Genomic DNA, 13308 nt, shown 5'->3' with positions numbered 1-13308 from the left:
CACTTGTGGGGAGAAGCACTGGGTGTTATATGGAAACCAATTTGACAATAAACTATTAAAAAAAAAGAAAAAATAAACAAAAATAAAACCAAAGGAGATTAATACCCAGCGAGTGCCTGATAAGTCGAGGGACAAATCACTTCTCTTGTCCTTGCCCTTCTGAGTTGGCTTCTAGAAACTATGCCCATATACCTCAAGGCTGAGCCCAGAAATCACTTCCTGTGGGACCCAGTTAACACTTGCCACCCACAAGTATCTGAATGGAAATGACGTTTTCAAAGCCTTTCTCAGCCAGAACTTTGTGCAAGACCTGCACTGAGTCCTGGGGACTGGAGGATGAGTGGGACCTCTGGCAGCTCACGTTCTCCCGCGGGAGGAGGAAAGTGAGCGGAGAGGAACACGGGGAGCAGGAGACCTGGTGTTGCAGCCAAGCCCCCCCCCCCCCCCCCCCCCCCCCCCCCGGGTTAGGCTCCACCGCCAGGAATCTGGACACAAACTAAAAAGCTAAATAGAGCCCCTCCCCACCCACACCTCCTGCTTTTACTCCCACTGTTTGAAAGTGAAACTTAAATACTTTCCAGAGAAATACTTCTCTACCGTAAGGAAAGTAGGAGCAAATGCCCACAGGAGCGGTGCCTGGTAGGGGCCGGGTCTGAGGAGTGGCCCCATTCCGGCAGACCCGAATGTGCAGAGCGAGACCGTGGCCCCGCTCTCCCAGCTTCTGATTTCTCACGAGAACAGCACAAGTGCATAGTTTCGGAGGACATCTTCCACACAGTAAAATGCTAATACTTTTAAATGCTTAAAAGGCAGACCCCAGGCCAGCGCGCCTAAGGGCACAGGGCGCCGGGCTGGGAGTGCGTGGGGGGCGGGGGAGGAGGCTGTGAGCACAAACATCTTCCAAGTGGTGAAAAACTGGCCTTCATGGAAGAGTTAGTGAAACAGCACGAGGCGGGGAGGGGAAGGCTCTGTTTGGTTCTTTTTTCCTTTCTTTTCCTTTTCCTTCCTCTCCCTCCCTCTCTAAAATAAGATATAATCCCATGTTTAAGATAACGCGAAAGGCGGCCGAATGTGCCGGGCCGGGAAGAGGAGTGGCCGATGCAGAAGATGGGGGCTTGGGGGCCCAGGTCAGAAAAGGCTGGATCTGGTAGGATGGAGACGGGAGGACGGGAGGGACAGAGAGAAATCTGCGGGGCTGCTGCGTGTGTGTGCGTGCGTGTGTGTGTGTGTGTGTGTGTGCGCACGCGTGTGTGTAGGAATGCACACCTCACAGCCTCCCTGTCCTCTGAACTGGCGAACAGGTCATCCAGGGAGAAGGACCGAGGAGGACGCGGTAACAACCCGGGGCCACCACCACAGGAACCACCCGGGCGGCCACCCTCTCCAGGGGCGCGCCCGTGGGCCAGGCCGGGGCGCACGCCGCACCCTCTTCCTGATGGAATCCTCCCATAATTCGCCGCCGCAGATACTGTCACGCCCCTTTGGCAGACGGAGAAGGCCCTCGATCAAGGCCACACAGATAATCGGCACTGGGCGGGGACGCGAACGTGTCCGACTCCCGGGCCTGCGCCAGGGTCACCGCAGGGCGGTATGCGCGCCCGGACACGGAACGCACACATGCGCGGGTGCACACGGGGGCAGGCACACGGACACGGCGTGCTGCACACACCGGGGCGGGGGGGGGGGGACGGACCCAGACGCCGAGACCGCGGCGAGACCTGGGCGCACGTGCACGTGGCCACCCACGAAGGTGCGCAACGCGGGGTCATCCCCCTCCTGGCGCCGGGTGAGGCGCGCCGGCGGCTGGGCAGTCTGCGCGCGGGGTGGACAGACAGACCAGACCCAGCCCGGCCCCTCTTCGTAGAGGCGCTTGACACCCCCTCGCCGGGCCTGCACCTCCAGAGCGCCTCTGCTCCCACCCCAAACACAGACACGTTCGCACAGGTTCACACGCAGCTCCCCAAGTCACCGCCGCAGCCCCCCTTCCGCCCCCGCCCAGCCGGGTTCCCCAGCCCCACCTCCCGCCCACGGGGGTCCCTTGAAGGACTCACCCTCCCCAACCAGACCCAGACCCAGCACAGCCAAGCGGGCGCCGCAGCTACTGCGGCTGCGCAGACGGGGAAGCAGTGGGGGAGGGGAGAGAGGGCGGAGAGAGAGGGGTTGGGGGAGCGGGGAAGTGGGGGAGAACGGCCAGAATATGGGAGGATCAAGATTGGGTTTCTTAGGCGTTTCCATATTGCCACATAATTGGAGGGGAAGCTTTCTTTGTTTAAAAGTTTAGGATATGATGGGGCGCCTGGGTGGCTCAGTCGGTTAGGTGTCCGACTTTGGCTCAGGTCATGAGCGGTTTGTGGGTTCAAGCCCCAACGCAGGGTGGAACCTGGAGCCTCCCTCAGATTCTGTCTCTGTCTTCCGCCGTTCATGTTCTGTGTCTCCCTCTCTCATAAATAAATAAAAACTTAAAGTAATTTTTTAAAAAGTTTAGGAGATGAGCTTCCAGCCATTCCAAGCACAGTTCCGTGTGAAGAGAGGAGAGGTGGGAGAGGCGGCTTTAGAGTCAGGCTCCTCCTTCCCCCCTTCACCACTTCCTTTGATGGCAAAGCTGCCAGAGCAGCACAGAGGGGGCTGCCCAGCCCCTGGGGCCTTTGGCAATCTTGAGACATTGGCCTCCAGACCTAGGTCCACTGTGCACCAGCTGTGTAACTCGGGAAGTGAATTACTGGGTCTCAGTTTCCTTATCTATAAAATAAGGACAGGGGCGCCTGGGTGACTCAGTCGGTTAAGCATCCAATTTCAGCTCAGGTCATGATCTCTCAGTTCACGAGTTCGAGCCCTGCCGGTCGGGCTCTGTGCTGACAGCTCAGAGCCTGGAGCCTGCTTCCGATTCTGTGTCTCCCTCTCTCTCTGCCCTCCCCTGCTCATGCTCTGTCTCCATCTCAAAATTAAATAAACGTTAAAAAAAATTAAAAGCAGCTTAAAAAATAAATAAAATAAAGACAATAACAGTTCCTAACTCATAGGGTTATCATGAACATCAAAAGAGTTAAGACGTGCATACCTCATACAGGCTGAATCATTATTACTGAATACCAGATCCTCAACATGGGGGAAAATTCCAGGTGTGATCCTGACAGTTCAGATGATTAAAGGCTGTTCTTGGGGCACTGGGTGGCTCACTTCGGCTCAGGTCATGATCTCACCGTTCATGGGTTCAAGCCCTGCACTGGGCTCTGTGCTGAGCTCGGAGGCTGGAGCCTGCTCTGGATTCTGTGAATCTCTCTCTCTCTCTCTCTTTCTCTGCCCCTCCCCCACTGGAGCTCTGTCTGCCTCCCTCTCCAAACAAATAAATAATAAATAAATAGCATTTAAAAAATAAAGGTAGACACAAGTTTGAGGGGTTTCCCCAAGATCAGAGGTGGGGAGGGGCTACTGAATGATTTCCTGGGAAATGACTCCTTCCCCATAGCAGAGAGACTGCCCGGAATCCTGTTCTGTCTTCCTCTGACCTTCCTCAAACATCAGCCCCTCACATTTCCCTTTCTCAATCTTTGCCACCCTCTGCATCTATGGAAACCACACTATGACTGCCTCCGTCTCCACATAACATCTGTTATTTGTAAGTCGTCATTTTATTTTAAGTAAATGCACTTTCTATTCTTTTTTAAGTGCCTCTTAAAAGGAAACTTTGCCGGCACCTGGGTGACTCAGTTGGTTAAGTGTCTGACCCACAGAGTCTGCTTGTGATTCTCTCTCCTCTCCCTGCCCCTCCCCTGCCTGTGCATGTGTGCTCCCTCCTCCTCTCTAAATAAAAAAATACACCTTAAAAAAAGGAAACTTTGCAGCACTTTATAAGTGGAAAACTAGTTCCATGTGCCATACAAAATGGAAATAAAATCAAAATTAACAAATCATACCTAGAATCTGCCACTCAACGTGGTAGATTGAATCACTGTCCCCAGTTAGCCACCCCCCTAGCTGTGACACATCTTCCCTCTTCACAGCAAGTCAAGGGGTGAAGCAGTGAACACTAATTGCCATGAGCTCGTAGCAAAGACGGCGATGTGTTATGCCCGTGAGCTTTCTCCCTTTGCTGACTGTGCCTTTTTACCTTTCACTGTAACACATCATGACCACGAGTACACCTACATGGTGAGTTCTGGGAGTTCTGCTAGTGAAGCATGTGCCCTGTGCGTGGTCTTGGGGACTTAGAACACAGCTGTCAAACCCTGGAGCGCTGCCTATGACTACTGTTCTGGCAGGAGGTGAGTACTGTTGACATCTCTGAGACTCCATGAGTAGCTGGAAAAAGAATTTGATGCTTGGCTGGGTGTCCATTCATTATTCACTCATTCACTCAGCAATTCAACAAATATTTTTTAAAAGCTGTTATAGGGATACCTTAGTGGCTGAGTCAGTTAAGCATCTGATTTCGGCTCAGATCAGGATCTTGTGGTTTGTGAGTTTGAGCCCCCCCGGGCTCTGTACTGACAGCTCAGAGCCTGGAGCCTGCTTCAGATTCTGTGTCTCCCTTTCTCTATCTGCCCATCCCCTACTCGTGTTCACACTCACACACTCTCTCTCTCAAAAATAAACATGAAAAAAATTAAAGATAAATAAAAATAAAACGCTGTTATGTTGCAGATGTCATTATGAGTGCCATGACAGTCAAGGCCTGTGGCTTAATGGAATTTATAGTCTAGTGTGTTGGGACCTTGTGCATGAAATGCCCTTAATCGACTTCTGTTCTCAGCATGCTGGGAACTAGGGACTTGATGAGGTCCCAGAAAGATGTGCAGGACAGAGCCTTCCTGGTCATCAGCCAAGTGCATCAGGAAACCACGGCACCGGAGATACCCACACACAGCTGCAAGCTATTCCTGCTCTGTCCTTCCTCTATCTGTGTCTATTGTTCTGGTAACAATAGTCACTGCTGACTAAACATTTACTGACAGAATAAAAGAGGAGCCCAGTTTCACTGGGTAGCAGATTCTACTCAAGCGTCTTGTGTCTCTGTGTCTTGATTGTGTCTTTCTTATTTGTCATTCCTTGGCTCTGTCTTAAGTGTCATGGCCTGAAGGAATTACAGAAAGCAACACTAGTGAAATGAAGCAGACAAACCAATAAATATAGAATAAAATATAGTTTGTGTTAATTCTATGAATTACATGAAATAGATCAACATGAAAAAGACAGTAACTGTGAGGCCACTTTAGATGGGAGTGGTCAGGGGAGGTCTTTTTGAAAAGGTGGCATTTTGAGATAAGACCTGAAAGGTAAGGGGCACCTGGGTCGTTCAGTTGGTTATGCATCCGACTTCAGCTCAGGTCATGATTTCACGATTTGAGGGTCAGAGCCCCACATTGGGCTCTGTGCTAACAGCTAGACAGAATCCTGTCTTCAGATTCTGTTTGTCTCTCTCTCTTACCCTCCCTTGCTCATCCTGTCTGTCTGTGTCTCTCTCTCTTTCTCAAAAATAAATAAAACATTAAAAAAAAAAAAAGACCTGAAAGGTGAAAATGAGCCAGTTATGTAAGAATGCATGGCAGAAAGAACAGCAGGTGCAAAGGCCCTGAGGAACAACAAGGAGGCCAATGTGACCAGTGTGGTCAGGCAAGGGAAAGAGTAACAGGATATAGAATCAGACAGTCATCTAGGGTCTTGAAAGCACAGTGACATTTTTGAATGTTACTGTAAGTGCGTTGGGCAATTATGGACGGGCATTGAGGGAGGGTGTGATATAATCCAATTTACGTTTTCAAGGCATGACTGAAACTGCTGTGTGGAAAAAACTCTAGAAGAGGCAAGAAGTAAAATGGGATGATCAGTTAGAAGGCTGTTGCAATCAATCAGGTAAAATATGATGGCAGCCTGAATGAGGCAGTGACAGCAGTGGGGAGGGCAGTGGACAATGCAGGATCCACTTTAGAGATGGCACTGAGAGGACTCACTAATGGACGGCATGTCAGAGGTAGGAAAACGGAAGGAATTAAGGCAGGCTGTTGGACTTTGAGTCTGAGCAAGTACGTGCTCTATATAGTGAATGAAGTGAGTAGACCAACACTGTGTGTGAGAAAATCCACAATTCCCTGTTTGGGCATGTTAAATATTCGATTCCTGTGTTTCTGAGGTTAACACCAGAGTCCCTAGGTTACCCAGATACCAGCATTAGGAAACTCTGAGGGTGACAGTTGGGTCCAGGAAACTGCTCAGAAGAGTTCATTTATCTAGCATAAGCAGTGGCAAAATTATGCTCCTGGAACTGTCCACGGTGCTGAACCGGCCTGGCCTGAGCTGTCCGCGGTGCTGAACCCCCAGCGAACTAGCTGGAGAGGGCGCTCCCAATCTCCCCTTCTTGCCACCCTCCCCCTCTCCCCTTTTCAAAGAACCTATCTGCCTCTGCCTGGGAAAAGCCCAGTTGCTGCCTGTAAACAAAACTCTCTGGCTGTGGGGAGCACGGATGAAAGCAGATGAGGGCGAAAACTGCAGAGTCGTTTCTAAGAGGCAGTTTTGGCTCTTAGGACAGTAGGCTGTGACTACAGTCTGACTGAAATCATGAACACGGAGTTTTTAAAGGAGTTTGGACCGGGGTGGGGGATGTACAAAAAAGCAAAACAAGGGAAGGGTGGGGGGGGGGAGAAACAGGAGAGTTGCTAAATAGATATATGTGAGTTTTTGGAAAGGCTCTAGTTCTTATGTTGTGAGGTGAGATCACAAGAAGGATATTATTATAGATTTATATAAATACAGCATGGCTATATTTTAGGCTAACCGGAATTATAAACATTTGAAATCATGAGCATGGGGGGGGGGCATTTTTTTAAGGAGAAGATAAGAAGCTTCACAATTTAAAAATTCCTCAAAAATCCATACTTTTGAATATGACCAATTGTGCACACTGTAAACTATGCTTATTATAATATCACTCTAGCTGGTAAAGAGACATACCAACCACCTTCCGTTAGGATTAGTCTTAAATTAGGTGGGTTTTGAACTGTCCAAGTTCTTCAAGAATGAGTCCCTGGCATACAATCCAAGCATTGTGAGATGAATGAATGAATGAATGAATGAATGGTCGGTCAACAGGAAAGCCACAGCTCTTCCTATCACTCAAGAGACAGACATTCATGAAGCACCCACTATGTGCTGGCTATTGCAGGGGACATCCAGGATGCCTGAGGCATATCCCCTTCCCCTAAGGGGATGGTTTCCACACCTTTTCAAGAAGCAGGACGCTTTGAGCCTCTGATATGAGATCTTTGATCAGCTCAAAGTCACTGAAGTCTAGCTCTTATCCATTTTTTAAAAGTTTATTTTATCTGAAAGACAGAGAGTGTGTGTGTGAGTGTGGGAGGATCAGAGAGAGAGGGAGATTGAGAATCCTAAGCAAGCTACACACTGACAGCATGGGGCTCGATCCCATGAACCCATGAAATCATGAGCTGAGCAAAGTGGAGCAAAAATCAAGAGTCGGGTGCTTAAATGACTGACCTGTGAGATCATAACCTAAACCAAAATCAAGAGTTGGACGCTTAACTGACTGAGCCACCCAGGTGACCCTGGCTCTTAGCTACTTTTCTGTCTTCTCGTGGAGTTGTTGGCCTAGTGGGTATTGACATTCCAAATTCCCTAAAGAAGAGGAGCTCATTACATTTTATTTATATATGTATACACACACACACACACACACACACACACACACACACATATATTATATCTGCCTCACCTTCTAGAATATAGACTCTATGATGGTAGGAACTGTGTGTTTCTAGTTCATTCCTGAGCCTCTAACACTTTGAACACTGTTTGGCACATACTGGCATACTGGATGTTCAATGAATGTTTTTATTTTTGAATGACTGACGGAATGAAAAGTTGATGCTTATAAACACAAAATATCCCAATATCTTTTATTTTTTAATGTTCATTTTTGAAAGAGCGTAAGTGGAGGAGGGGTAGAGAAAGGGGGACAGAGGATCCGAAGTGAGCTCTGCACTGACAGCAACCCCAAACCATGAGATCATGACCTGAGCCAAAGTCGGACACTCAACTGATTGAGCCACCCAGATGCCCCCAATATCTTTAAATTTTTTTAATTACTATTTTTAAGTCATCTGTACACCCACCATGGGGTTCAAACTTTTGTACCCCTAAGATCAAGAGTCAGATGCTTTACCGACTGAGCCAGTCTAGTGCCCCAAAATATCTCAATATTTTAATTTTTTAATTTTTTTTTTTTGAGAGAGAGAAAGAGTGTGAGTGGAGGAGGGGCAGAGAGAGGGGGAGACACAGAATTTGAAGCAGGCTCCAGGCTCTGACCTGTCAGCCCAGAGCCGGGTGTGGGATGTGAACTCATGAACTGTGAGATCATGACCTGAGCTGAAATCAGATGTTTAACTGACTGAGCCCCCAGGCACCTCTCCCAATATTTTAATGATGGCAACTCATTAAGTTAAAAGAAGATGAGTGAACCAACACATCAGTTAGCTAGATGCAGCCATGGTCTGCCCAGCTGAGTCATCATGCATTCTTACTGAGCAAAATCCTACATGAGAACACTCCGTAGGCAGGTGATCTGTTGTTTCCCACTCTGGACCTTCCGCTGTGGCCCCAAAGACAGGGGTGTGTGGCATCAGACAAAGAGTCCTATCCATAAGGACTATCCAATAAGGAAGAGAATCTTCATTCTTTTTAACAACTCCAGGAAACTGATCCCACTACGTGGCTGCATCTAGTTATGTGATCCTTCCCCCAGCTGCCAGACATTAAGGTTATTCCCAGAGACTGACCATGTGGGAGTCTCACTCCTCTTGAGAAAGGCTCAAATTCAACTCGCAAATAGCAAGGATTTAACTCGGGGTAACTTGTCACCAAAGACCTTTTTGTGCTACGACTACTGAAAACTGTTCAATTTCTTCTGCAGGGGAAAAGATGGATGATCAAAGTGAGAAAACTCACCTAGTTGCCTAAAACCCTGAAGTATCGGGTCACCTGGGGGGTGTGGGGGGAAATAGTAAAATGACAGCGTTGCCGAGTCTGCTTAGAGAAATACGTGCCCTTGGGTAATCTTATTACTCTTTTACAGAATAAAACAGATCTTTGTGGACTGACATGAAAAGGTCTTGAAAACACACCAGTGCATGGAAGTACTGCATGGAAAAAAAGCAGGTTCCAAAACCACAGGTGCAGTCTGACATCACTCATGTGAAAACCCAACAACAGATAAAACAATGTTGAATATTTTCCACGCCTTTGCCAAACTTAGGACACAACAGACATTCAAGAGAAAAGGCTCACAGGATCACCAAGTTTAAAGGCTGCATTTGTTCACTCGTGATAAAAAAAAAAAAAAAACCAGTAATTTTGTTAAATGATTATCCAGCCAGAACACTGGAGTGTGTCTTCAACTCTCCGCATAGCTTAACTCAGGGATTAAGCTTTTGGCCATGGATTACAGGTTTACAGGAAGTGTTTTGTTTTTTGAGGCTCAGGTCCAGACAGAGTGGCCTTGTTATATTCGGTTAATTTCACAGTGGTAATGCTGTGAATGTGACGGTTTTGCTTAAAAAGCTAAAATCCTCAAATCCAAAGATATTGATAATATTAAGGCATATTTCAATGTCAGAGATATTAGAAGGTAAAAAAGTGTGCACCTTAGCATCAAATATGATACACAGATTTAATTATTAAAACTTATTCAATAATAATAGAGTATATATCATAGGAAGAGATCTATATATATTTGGCATTGTTATTAGGGACGGGTAATATTGGGCAGACTTGTTCTACGGATAAGGAGAGTGAATCAACGCATTTCCAGGCATGCACACAAAAATTCCATCTACTTCTATGGGTACAGACACGTATGCCCATGAGGAGGAAAAGCACCCTCCTGCAGCACCCCAAACCCACCAGCTACTCACCTCCAGAGCGGCCGGCTGGGGCTGACGAGGTGAGACCAGCAGGAAGTCTTGCTTTATCAATTATCTTTTGACCTTTGACAAAGAAAATGTGTTTACTTATTAACTGTCAAAAAATAAAATAAAATAATACTCTTTAAAAAGGCATTCGGAGGGGAGTCTCCGTCTGAGAGTTCGAATATGAACAGTCTTGCTCACCCCTGATTCCCAATGCCTTCTGACAGCGATCAAACCGAGTCACCGGCCGCACACAGCCAGTAAATAGCAGAGTTGTGATTCAGACCTGGGACACTGGCTCTAAAGCCGGCCCCTGTCCTGCTCCACGGGGCAGATCCCGGAGGCTCTTACCACCAGGAGAGGACCCTCCCCTCCCCAGTCTCACCCCCAGGGATCGCACATTCCCGAGGGGGAGGGGAGGCTAGGCCGTGCCCACCAGTCTTTTCTTTTCCATCTGTGAGAGATGGTTGATTGGCGGGGAAACCCTCCCTCGGGTGTAGAGGGAAAGAGGGTCCTACCATCCGATTCCCGTGTTTGATGGCCCTGTCAGGATCAGAGGAGATGAGGGGTGTGTGTGTGGACATGCACAACAGCTCTTGAAGGCGCCCGAGAGACAGAGAGAGAGAGAGAGAGAGAGAGAGAGCGAGAGAGAGCGAGAGAGAGAGAGAGCGAGAGCGCGAGCGCGCGAGAGCGAGAGCGCGAGCGAGCGCGCACACAAGTGGGAGAGGGGCGGATAGAGAGACACAGAATCCGAAGCAGCTTCAGGCTCTGAGCTGTCAGCACAGAGCCTGATACAGAGCTCGAACTCACAAACCAAGAGATCAAGACCTGAGCCGAAGTTGGAAGCTTAACTGAGCCACCCAGGTGCCCCTAAAACTACTTTTTAAAATCAAAGTCATGTACCTACATAATTTTAAAAAATCAGAGTGGCAAATACATAAAAGGCACGCTGTCTTATTTTCAATACTACCCTGTAGGCTTGTACGATTTCATCGTTAGTTTTTTTGGAAAGGCACCAGGAGGGTCCCGGTTTCAGATAAGACAGGGTAAGTATGCTCTGTTCTGTCTCTGCTGCTGGAGAATTTCAATAAATTAGCAACCTAGGAAGAGCAGGGTTTCTTCTCCTGCTGGGTGTACTGCTAATCAGGGCTCTGCTCAAATGTCACCTTCTGAGAGAGACTCTGCCTGACTGCCAAAGCTGAGCACCTCCCCCGGCCCCCCAGTACCTCTGATCCCACTCAGAAGTTAGCACAGGGGGCTCAGTTTCCTCACTGCTGGACCCCCCGCTCCTCCGCTGGGTCTGGCACAGAGGATGTTCTCAGACATTCACTCAGCGAAAGAGTCCCTGCTCACCCCGAGGCCGCTGGTCTCCTGAGATCCCTGCTTGTCAACAGAGGCCGGAAATAGACGTATTCACATATTAGAAGTCTATTTTATTTCCTAGTCTCTCTCCCACTACTTAAGTGGAAAGAAGAAAAAACAACTCGGGCTCCTTCTTGACCCAGTTATCTCTCCCTCTCCCCACACCCCTGTGATCAACACCAACCTCCTTGTGCCACACTCAGTTCAGCAGAGAAAGGGTCCCAGCTCCCCACCTGCCTCTCCTTCTCCACTCCGTTCCCCCCTCTCGCCTTCTCTGGAAAGCAGGTCATCACTCATAAACAAACATCCACATCTCTACAGGCAGTTCTTTAAAGAAATGTGAGCAAAAGAAAGACCCTTCCTATGAATTTTCATGCCTTGGGAAATATTTATTGGGCAAAATAAGTATCTATGATGAAGGAAATGAAAAATCTATTGAACCTCCTTTAGTGGTGGTGGGGGGTTGATGGATGGATATAATTTCCCCCTAATCTCTCTCTCTCTGGTCCTGGAAGATGAGGGAGACTTGTTCTGATACTAGGCGCAGAGTTGCACTTAAACCTCACATCAGGGGCGCCTGGGTGGCTCAGTCAGTTAAGCGTCTGACTTCGGCTCAGGTCATGATCTCAAGGTTCGTGGGTTCGAGCCCCGCGTCGGGCTCTGTACTGACAGCTCAGAGCCTGGAGCCTGTCTTCAGATCCTGTGACTTCTTCTCTCTCTGACCCTCCCCTGCTCATGCTGTCTCCCTCTCTCTCTCTCAAAAATAATAAAATTTTAAAAAACATTAAACCTCACATCAACGTTAGGAGGTGATAACATAATTATGACAATGCTAATGGCCACATGTAATAGAACCTATATGCCAAGAAGTGCGGTCCATGCTCTGCAGTAGGACTCCATTTGTCCTTCACAACAACACTGCAAACGAGATACTATTTCTATCCCCACTGTACAGATGAGGAAACTGAGGTGTAGAGAAATTAAGTCTCTTTCCCAAAGTTCCTTTTAATATTTATTTTTGAGAGAGAGAGACAGAGCATGAGCGGGGAAGGGAGAGAGGGAGACACAGAATCAGAAGCAGGCTCCAGGCTCTGACCTGTCAGCACAGAGCTTGAGGCAGGGTTTGAACCTGCAAACCGCAAGATCATGACCTGAGCTGAAGTCGGCTGAGCCACCCAAGGTTCCTTAGTGGGGGGAGTGGCAAAACCAGAATCTGAAGGCGGCAGTGCTCAGCCTGAAAGCTCTCACCTGATGCCGCCCCGCCCCGCCCCTCATTCATCAGCTGGCCACCCCCAGCTGCAAAGGAGGCTGGGAAATGCAGCTAAACCCTAGGGGTTCTAGCATTGTGGAAGAAGTGAAGACAAAATATTGGGGGACCATGCATGGTCTCCACCCCCCCACACACACACTTTGACCTTCCATCCAAAAACTCAGGAGCTCAAGGTCACTGCCCCTGATGGGCGAGGCAGTAATTGAGACAGGCGCTTTTATACACAGGTGGTGGGAGAGCCAATAGGGAAAGCTATTTGAAATAGTTAACGATTTCATGCTGATACTATCACCAGGTAGACAGGGTCTCCAATACCAGCTAGTGTCAGATGATTGCTTGGTGGTGTGTTTGGGGGGGGGAGGCACATGCTGGAACGGGGTGACAGAATCAGGTCTAACTTCCCCAATCCTACACTATCGTTTCCGCCATATTCTATTGGCCGAAGCAAGCCACAGGGCGGCACAGATTCACGGAGTGGGAAAACAGGGTCTAACTCTTGATAGCAGGGGCTGCAACAAATGTGTGGCCGTATTTAATATCCTAAATGAGAAAGTTTGAAAAGGAAAAAGGAAAAGCGGGCTGGGGGCGGAGAAGAGGAAGGAGCAATGACCTGAAAAAACCAAAACCAGTTCAATGGAAGAGGTAACTTGGGACCACATAGGTGCCCCTGGGCGATGGATGAAGCCCTCAGGGCAGCTGGCTTCTGCCCCGCCCATCCCTCCTCTGCGACTTCCCGGGTGTTCTAGCTTCCACCCAAGGAGA

General features: G+C 48.5%; 1 protein-coding gene across 1 annotated transcript in view; it reads right to left on the bottom strand.

Moving 5' to 3' along the window:
* Nucleotides 1–2097, bottom strand: part of SMIM17 (small integral membrane protein 17) — an 18640-nt gene extending 16543 nt beyond the window's left edge. Inside the window, exon 1 of the mRNA XM_029924772.1 lies at nt 2052–2097. The gene's annotated coding sequence lies outside the window, so the exon portion shown is untranslated. The remainder of the gene's footprint in view (nt 1–2051) is intronic.
* Between the last annotated feature and the right edge of the window lie 11211 nt (nt 2098–13308).

The sequence above is a fragment of the Suricata suricatta genome, chromosome 16 (genome assembly GCF_006229205.1).
Source record: "Suricata suricatta isolate VVHF042 chromosome 16, meerkat_22Aug2017_6uvM2_HiC, whole genome shotgun sequence".
In the NCBI taxonomy this organism is placed as follows: Eukaryota; Metazoa; Chordata; class Mammalia; order Carnivora; family Herpestidae; genus Suricata; species Suricata suricatta.
This window is presented reverse-complemented; position numbering and strand designations above follow the sequence as displayed.